This window comes from Mustela putorius, unplaced genomic scaffold (assembly GCF_011764305.1).
Source record: "Mustela putorius furo isolate JIRA1106 unplaced genomic scaffold, ASM1176430v1.1 tig00003875_pilon_pilon_pilon, whole genome shotgun sequence".
NCBI lineage: Eukaryota > Metazoa > Chordata > Mammalia > Carnivora > Mustelidae > Mustela > Mustela putorius.
The window spans coordinates 11,704,532-11,714,414 of NW_025422026.1; the positions used below are offsets into that span (position 1 = coordinate 11,704,532).

The 9,883-nt window shown below is 46.5% G+C and overlaps 1 pseudogene; it reads right to left on the reverse strand.

Annotated features, from left to right (window-relative positions):
* Window positions 1-1,389: 1,389 nt before the first annotated feature.
* Window positions 1,390-1,711, reverse strand: LOC101691307 (annotated as a pseudogene).
* Between the last annotated feature and the right edge of the window lie 8,172 nt (window positions 1,712-9,883).

Sequence of the window (9,883 nt, forward strand, 5' to 3'; positions counted from 1 at the left end):
CACTGAGCCACCCAGACGCCCGACTGTTTCAGAACCTTGAATATCAGCGGCACTTGTGTGTGTTACTTTCCTACAAAAACCACGACAGATAAATAAAGACACGAGGGCACGAATCGGGGGCAGATTTAAAGAGGCTTCTTTGTGGTGAACGAAGAGAAGTCAGAAACGTGCAGATTGTGAGAGGACCTGTTTTCTGGTCTGTAAATATTTTGACAAAATAAATCTTATAAAGATGTAAAGGAGAGTTCCACGAGGCGGCACCGTACCCTGTGATTTTATGTGTCCGTCAGAGATGGCAGATTATCAGCTATTTCACACGGTCAGACCCAGGATATCTCCATCTTGGCACTGCGGATATTTTGATACTATTTTGCTGAGCTGTGGGACTGACCTACGTGATCTAGGTTGTTGAGTGGCATCCCTGACCTTGACTCACCAGAAGAGCATTAAATCAAGTGTGGGGCTTGGGCCCTCCTAATTCAGGTGCCCCGTTCAGCTGTGTGATGTAGACACCCATGAGGCTAACTCTGGTCTCCAGACATTGCCAAATGTGAGAACCACTGCTTTTTCTTTTTTTTTTTTTTTAAAGATTTTATTTATTTATTTATTTATTTATTTATTTATTTGACAGACAGGGATCACAGGTGGGCAGTGAGGCAGGCTGAGTGAGAAGAGGGAAACAGACTCTCCGCTGAGCAGAGAGCCCGATGTGGGGCTCAATCCCAGGGCCCTGAGATCATGACCTGAGCTGAAGGCAGAGGCTTTAACCCACTGAGCCACCCAGGCACCCCAGAACCACTGGTTTAATCTAATAAACTTAGGTCTATTTAGACACATACTCAGAGTCACAGAGAAAGTCCATCTTTTGTTTTTTTTTTTTTTTGACAGTAAAGACACATTTATTATAAAATAATGTTTGTTTCATGATGAGAGTAGAAAAGTAACATTAGGAGCTATTAAAAAGGCTCTGGAGCTCAGTCTCTGAGGACTGAGGTGAGAGGCTTTTGCTTTACTCTGGGAGCAGAGCGTCCTGAGGCTCGCTGAGCTCAGGGGACAGGTGTGCACAGCACGCACGGGGAGTAAGCCGTTCCGGTCCTGCTGGAAGCCCAAGGTGCTTACACGGTCCGGACAAGATGCTTTGGCCACGACGATCGAAGGGAACTTGAGGGCCCCAAGGAACTGCTTTTGAGAAGGGCCAGGATGGGACAACCTTGTTCCTCCCAACACTGGATGTGGAACTGAAGGCTGGATCAGGCTAAAGGCTGATGGTCCTGGCTCAGAAGATGATGCCCAGTGGCCTTCTGCTCAGTTTGTTGCCCAAATGTCTGTGCCAAAGAAGAGTGGAACCTTTCCCAGGACAACCTGACCCACCAGTTCTCAGTGGTGTGGTTAAAGAGCGGAAATATCTATGGTCTCACCCCGTGGAGGGCTGCTGAATGAAATGTTTGTACTCCCAATCTGGTCCATACTGGAGAAGACCTTCAGGGTGAACACCTCAGGCAGCAGCTCTGAGCCACAGAAGAAGAGTGAGATGCTGTTCATGATGGCTTCCGGTGGAGCACATAGGTTATGGCAGATAATCGGAGGCCACTGTGACAGGTGGGAAGGTCAAGGCCATGCTAACGCCAAGGGGCATCTTTTATTGGCAGAGGTTTCCCTTTGTACCAAAAAATAGTTGAACTCCTTCAACTCCAAGGCAAAGGAGAAACATCATCATGTCTAGGACTAGATTCGCTGTTGGATATGGTAACAGGAGAGCTTTCGACAGAAATATGAAGAGTTCCAGCAGGATTCAGGTAACATAGTACCACCTGTTCAGAAAGAACAGGATTTCCAGTGGTGGAGGTGAATGCCAGCCATGTCCTTCTGGAAACCATCTTTAGTGCCCATGGAAACTGTGTAGGCCACACAGCCGCTCCAAGAACTTCTTTAATTTTTTTTTTTAAGCATAAAATTGGATGAAGTCCTAAGAAATGCTACAGCAGAACATCTAGAAATTTGGCTGGCAGCCAAATCTGGCCCGCCATCTGTTTTTGTAAATAAAGTTTTATTGAAACACAGTCATGCTCATTTGTTTACATACAGTCTGTGGCCACGTTCCCCTAAGACAGCAGTGTTGAGAAGTTCCAACCGAGACCATATGGGCTGCAAAGACTAAAGTAGTTGTTATTTGTCCTTTTACAGAAAAAGTTTGCTGACCCTGCTCTAAATGATTGAGTTTTCAACTTGTGATGGTGGTGGTGGTAGAAAAGATGGAATTAGCTAGAAGTCTGTGGGTGTGTGGTCCTCTGGCCCCTATTGTCCACACCAGCTAGAGCAGTGAGAGTTCTTGTTGCAAAGATAGTAGAGAATTATTCTGCTTAGGTAAGGGAAGGAAAATGTATAGGAAGGGTATCAAGGGTGCTCAGAATCAGTAGGTGGTTTAATTAATGCATGAAATCATGTGCGGAACACATGAAAAGTAATGCCTTGGATTCTTTTAGTGTCAAGCTTCCTCAATCAGAGTTCACAAGAGAGAAAATGATCAGGATGGAGCTCTTTGAGTGTTAAAAAGAGTTACAGGCTGAACAAATGTAGGGTCTAGGTTAGTTTTTGTTTTATCTGAACAGGTTCATTTCATTCCTAATAAATATTCTTTTACATTTTGGCTCTTTTTTCCTCCCATTTTTGAAAAATATTACATGTCTTGAAAGAAGTGCTTGGTGAAAACAATCGAAAGGAAGGCAGTCTGATGGAAACTCAAGTAGTTTTGCAGGAGTAATAATAATTATGTTGGTAGGTTCCCTGCCTAAGCCTTCTCAGTGGGCAGCATTTGCAAATTAAACACACTATGAAATATTCAGCCCCTTGCTACATCTCAGTTGATTTGTATAATCCCCCTGCCTGGCTCTGGGGTGAGCTATTCCCTAATTAATTATTAAATTCCCATCTGTACAGTGCAAACAGGATAATGAAATTCCAGCAGGCCCTAGGAAAAGCGGGGCACCGCCTTCTGGGGAAGGCTTCTGGCTTTCCTGGGCTTGACCCACCCTTCCAGCCAAGGGTCCCTTCCCGTGCATCTCCCCCAAGGACTAATTGTAGATTTGGCTGGTGACCAAAGCAGTTCCGACCTTCCTATAACCCGGGATTCCACGAGTCTGGTCAGTCCCATACCACCCACAGCTCAGCCACCAAGGAGTCATCATATGGCTTTATAAGGACATTCTCCAACCCATCCTAGGCTTGTTTTAGGGACAGCCCCTAAGGTTCATGGCTATTCCCCGATTACTTCATTTTTGGGTGCGTTCTTCCATGTGGCAAAAGATCAGTTTTGCTCTAGTCATTCAGCATGGACTTTCAAAGCCATGACCCCCTCCAGCTCTGTGAAAAACAGACCCTTGCCTAAGGTCCGGTGGGCATACTGAGTGAAGGAGCCAAGTAGCCATGGCAGACTAAGCTAGACCAGACTAGAGGATGAGGATTGGCTGCAGGGGACCTGAGGATTTAGGGGTAACCCGGTGGCCCCCAGGAGTGAGCTTGCTCACCTGAGAACTGAGATTTCTGAGACATTTCACTGTGGTCCCCTCCAGCGGTTCTTGCTTGGGAGCTGTGTTGCTGGGCAGATTTTTTTGGATTTAAAAACCAGTACTCATTAGTCATGTAATCTTATTTATTTATTTGAGGGAGAGAGAGAGAGAGGAGTGAATGCACAAACCAGGGGGAAAAAGGCAGAGGGAGAAGCAGGCTCCCTGCTGAGCAGAGAGCCCAATGTGGGGCGCGACCCCAGGACCCTGAGATCATGACCCGACCCAAAAGCAAGAGCTGGATGCTTAACCAACAGAGCCACCCAGGCACCCCCTTCAATGTTGTCTTTAGACAACACTGAAGAAAATTATTCACAAAATGGTTTTATTTGACATTCCTTGGGGTCATATAGCCCAGTTCTCAAACTTGCCCCTGCACATAAGTCACCTGGCAATTTTGTTAACGTGCAGACTCCGATGCAGTGAGTCTGGCTGGGGCCTGAGACCCCATATTCCTGGGAAACTCCAGATGCTGCTGCTGCTGCTGGTCCACAGACCACACATTGAGTAGCGAGAGGCCGTGAGGCAGGAGTGTACTTGTAAAGAGAGAAGGAATCAGAGTCACCAATGACGGGAAGGAGCCAACATGTTAAGTTCATGCGTACCTTTTTGTAGCTTTTTAATTAAAGGCATGATTTGAAGGGATTAGAGCAAAGCCGGCATTAAACTTCTTTTCTTCTGTTTATTATAGTTCTCTTTTTCATTTCATGGAAGCCTATGTTAAAATTTAGAAGTGGGTCTACAATTGCTCCTTGGGTCTGAGCTTCTGGTTGACCTGACGGAATCATGAACTCTGCTTTTTTACAGGTGGGGGTGGGTGATGTCTAGGAAGTCTGGAACCTCTCTGGCCTCTTTCGCGATCTGTAATGTGGGGATAATCTCAGAACCCACTGACGTTGTACAACTGGAGTCATTGGGGGTAGACTCTGGGATTGTTTTGACAGGGGTCCAACCCCTGAGTTTACCGTTCGAGTGTTTTCCTCTTCTCTGGACCTCGTTCTTCTCATCCATAGGAGAGGACAGGTTGGGACCTGTCTTAGAGGATTGTTGTGAAGACTGGATGAGGAGTAGGACCGCCGCATGGCAGGAGCTTGGTGATGGTAGGTGACGGAAGCACCAGCAGAGTTGACCTGGCAGCTGGTCCAAGATGAAAATACCTGCAGAGAGGCAAGGAGAAGAGGTTGTGTTGAAGGTCTGGAAGGCCATTTGTACTTCTGCTTTACATTTATGGAATGTTTGTGATTGTGCCACTACTGTGTGGGATTCTATGGGGCACCTGAAGAACCATCTGAAAGGAATTCTGTAAGAAAGTCATAGACATTCTGATGGAAGCAAAAGAAATGCCACATCAAACACGAACTGAAACAAACAAACAAACAAACAAACACAACAGTCTCCTTCTAGGAGGCTGACTGAAGTGTCAGGCCCACTGGTTGATCACAATGATGAGGTTACTCGACAGTAAGCTTGAGGACACGGGTATCATGGAGGAACAGAAGGTTAAGTTGAAGTAGGGAGCCCGGTGACTGAAGCCCACCGTTTGCGTGTTTGAATCCTCAAAAAATCTGGTTCTCCAAGAGAGGTAACCATCTGAGTGATGCAGGGAACATGCTAGGAAACCTTGTGTTTCATCCCGTTCTCTCGTGGCAAGATGGCGCCATGTGAGTTGGCCAGGGCGGGCGCCGGAGTGAGGTAAATTCCTTTGCACTGGTTGATCTGATGGCCTGGGAGTGGGTCTACATCAGGGGTTGCAGACTCCTGAACTGTTGGCCACACCCAGCTTGAAGATAGAGTTGGCCCTCAGTTTCCTTTTTAAACGTTTATTAGCTGCCAACATGAAAAATGTTGGGAGATTTTATATTAAAGTTGAGATTTCCAACTATAAAACTAAAATGAGTAATTCTGGGCCTGGGTCCCTGTGTAGTAGCAATCTGTCAGCTCTGAATGAAGGATGTGCCCTTCAGGGGTACGCGGCTTCCCAGGTGCCACACAGATAGTCCCTGCCTAGCCTACTTTAACCATTCACCTGCCTTTGACTGGCCTCTGTGGGCATTTTCATGTGTGACTGTGTCGTATTTGGGGAGCCTCTGCCCATAACTTATCATCTCATCTTCCATTTGAGGGCAGGGAAGCTATGTTCTAGATTTTTGTCCCCCCAATGTCTTCATGTCCTTAAAGTTTTGTTACCTAGAGGCCCAGAACAGCAGAAGGAACCCTTGACCCGGAAGATCTGGGTGTACATGTAGATGTTGACCCACACCAGTTCTGGGACTCTGGGCAGGCACAGTCATTCCATGACTCAGCTTCTTTGTGAAGTGGAGGATTCCCACCATGACCAACTGGGCAGTAAATGACAGGTCATCGTGAGCTCTGGAGGGTGGTGGGGACATAGAAACTCTATGCATGTGGTGGGCACATAGAAATGCTATGCATGTGGTGTCTCCAGCCAGGACTGAGGTAGACAGAGATAAGAGATTGTAGGTGCTATTATGCAGAGATGTTGCTGGTGGGGGGAAGATGAATCAGCTTTAAGCTGGGAGGCAGTCAGATAGGGCTTCATGGGGGTGCCTGGGGGACTCAGTCAGTTAAGTGTCTGCCTTTGGCTCGGGTCATGACCCAAGGTCCTGGGACTGAGCCACATGTCCGTGCTCTGCTCAGTAGGAGCCTGCTTCTTTCTCTCCCTGCAGCTCCTACTGCTTGTCCTCTCTCTCTCTCTGTCAAATAAATAAATAAAATCTTAAAAAAAAAAAACCAAAAAACGGTAAGGCTTCATGGAGAAAGGGATCAGCTGAATCTTAAGGAATATTTGGCCTTGCCAGCATGACTGGCTAATCTAATGCTTCTAATAACTGAAATGCCTAGGCTCCTAAGAGGCGTGGTTAGGAGGTAATTCTAAAGCTGCTGGTTGCCCACTAGCTGTGGGGAAGAGGGATCTGGTCAGCTTTCTGGGCAACCCCTCAGACATCCTGATGGAAACTAACCAGCTGAAGCCAGCTTGGGACGTTCAAGCTGAAAAACTGACATTTTCCCCACTGAATTGCCTTTGTTCCTGGTGAGAAAGGAAAATGAGCATTTGGGAGAAAGGACCTTTATGAGAAACTTCAGGCAGTTGTTAAGTGTGAAGTCAAGACAGAGTTAAAAACAGGATTCTGGCCCTTTCCATCTGGAACCATCACTGTGCATTGATGGTTGGAGAAAATAATGTAGTCTGATTGTTCCATTGGGTCATTTCTGGGAATATGAAGACATTTTTCCAAAACTGGAAGTCCGTGTGCATTAGGAGAGCATCTCGATGCTTGGTCCCACATCCTCGCTTGGCCTCCGCTTCCCTGGCCCCCTGCTCTGTCCACAGCAGATACTAGTTCCTCCTGAAACTCAACTTAATTAGATGTGACCCAGTTTTTGCTACATTGAACTCTGTTGGGGTTGAAGATGCATTTGGCTGCCCAAGAAAACCCCAGCCTGCTTCTCCTCACTGCATTGTATTTGGCAAATGTCTTCTGCAGAAGGAATGTGGAGAATTTCCCTTTTCATCATGTCAGATCATCTGGCTTGGGCTGGCCCTTCCCCAAGAGCCCAGTGGACACAGCTGGAGCAGGGCGGGGCCCAGGCAGATTGCTGAGCTGGGAGCCGTGGCCTTCCCTTGGCTTGAAGGCCACCGTGGGACAGGGCTGACCAAGGCCAGTGGATCCCATGGGGTTGGAGAAGGCCCGCAGCCTGATGCACAAGTGGAAGGAGACCGGGCACAGGGAGGCCTCAGCTTTAATCCTGAGATTATGACCTGAAAATCCCCAAGAATGCCACACCACTCGACTAGGAGATCTTCAGGAGAAGTCATTTCCATAGGGGTGGACCCCGGGTTTGGGTGGCCTGAACTTACAATTTTTTGAATCCTTTTTGAGAGAACAAAATTATGAATACAGAATGAAGTACTGGGGCCTTTGCAAAGGAGGGGCCTTGATGCCTCAGCCACGTTCATGTCATGGTGAATCTGCCTTTTAAATTTCCATTCTAATAGGCAGGAAATGCAAACGTAACAAGAAGACATTTTGGATTGGGTTTTGGTTGTTACTTCATGGACCTGCTCTTGCTGGCCCGCCGTCAGTCAGGGGAGCCCTGACAGGTAGGCCAGGGCATGAGACCTGGAGGACCTGGTACTCATAGGGACATACTGGGGAAGGTCGGGGGGATCCGTCCAATGTCAGCCGACAAGGTCAACTGAAATGCCAAGTACCGAAGCGTAGGATGTCATTCAGAGAGTCCAGGTTTCTGTCTGCTAGATTTCGTGCAACCATTCAGATGTCCAGAGTTACCATTTCAGAGCCTCACAGATCTGGATTTAAATGTAAGCCAAACTGCCTCTCTTTATGGAGGTGGTTGGGTCATTTCTTTAGTTGTAGCCATGGACTGGTGGAGGAACGCTTGCCTTGGAAAGCAGACGGTTTCCAGCCCAGTGTCTGTCACTTCCCGGCATTGAACTTTACATTTCTTCATCTGCAAGACTCCTATCATACAAGTTTCTGAAGAGTTGTGATAATCGGGGCACTTGGGTGGCTCTGTTGGTGAAGCATCTGCCTTCAGCTCAGGTCAGGATCCCGGGGTCCTGGGATCGAGTCCTGTGTCCTGCTCCCGGCTCAGCAGGGAGCCTGCTTCTCCCTCTCTCTGCCTGCTGCTCTGCCTGCTGCTTTGCCTGCTTGTGCTCTCCCTGTCTCTGTCAAATAAACACACAGACTCTTAAAAAAAAAAAGAGTTGTGATAATCAAAAATAACCAACACAGGTCAGGTCCTATTATTATAATATTAAACACAATTTTTTAGAAACCAGATTAAATAAACACACAATAGTAAGTATATGCCACTTACATGCTAGTTCTAATAGACAAAGAACTCCATAAACAGAGACAATGCGTGTTCTCAGGCCCACATGGACCGTTTCCATGGACTGACTGTATTCTAGGTCTCAAAGTCTTAAGAATACAGGCTGACTTCATTCCTTGCAACAGCTGTACACTCCTTGTTCTCAAGCATAGACTCAGCAGTGTTGCTGAACTCACATAGCGATCTACACTGTCAGTACCCACGGTTCTTGAATGCTCAATGTCAAGTGAGAACATTAAGTGGCAGGATATAAATAAATATAAATAAAACTTGGTACCAGCTATCTAAAATTTAAAACACAATATTTATTACGTGTCCTTTTATGGATAGATATTTAGAAGAGTAAAACCATGGAGACATGGAAGGATTTACCCATCCGTAGCTGAGTATTTCAGAAGTTCTGGAAATTATATCAGAGGTGTGTGTTTAGAAGATAAAAAGGCCTGAATTAAGCGTGGCAAGTCTATATATGTTAAATCTAGCCCATGCCTACCTAGAGCATTATCCTATGTCTTACTTCATATCCCTTTATGCTCAGAATTAAAAAGAAAAGGGGCCAATGGTGGGCACATCAGTGGCATTCAGCAAATGTTCAGTCTTGTCTGGCCCAGGCTTTAAGAGAGCATTCAGTGAGCTGAGGTGGGTGAAAGTTCCCAGGGCAGGCACCCAGGATGGGTCTGGACCCTCCTTCTCTGTCTTTGAGTTCTGGTGGAGCCTCTTATAGCTACATAGCTGCTCCCACAGTCTGGGAAGCTCTCTGGGTACTGGAAATATCAGAGAGACAGCAGCTGGAGGCTGGGGAAACCAGGCCTTAGTCCACGGCTAAGGCCCACGGCCCTGCCTCCAACGGGCCAGCAAGAAACTACCGCCAGCCCTGTACATCATCGCTGCTTGGCAGGTCCTGGAAGAGATGGACACTCTCTAGCTGTCCCGCTCCTCTTTTTGCTTGCTGTCTGACTCATTACTACTCACTCTGATCTCCCCTGAGGCAGTGGGCTTTCTTACCTTTTTAGGATAATTAGCAAACCTATTATACAATAAAAACATGGCTTGGTTTCCATGGTGATTTGCATGCTTCGTCTCATGAAGCTTTCTAAGGAGCCTATCTTAATCTTCATCAGCCCCTGAGACTGGATTCTGCTGTTATCTCATTACAGCGAAAGTTTCCTTAGGAAAACAGTGTTTTCCTAGTGCTTCTTTCACCAGGGCAAAAATTCCAATGTACTGCCCAGTGCCTAGAGTTAACAACTTTGTACTGTATACTTGAAATTTGCTTTGAGAGGAGATCATAAATGTTCTCAGCACACACACATGATAGAAACTATTTGAGGTGATGGACATGTTCATTAGCTTTATTGTGATCATCTCACAATCCATACATGTGTCAAATTTCACATTGTACACTTTATACATTTCCATTTGTCAATTATATCTCCCTAAAG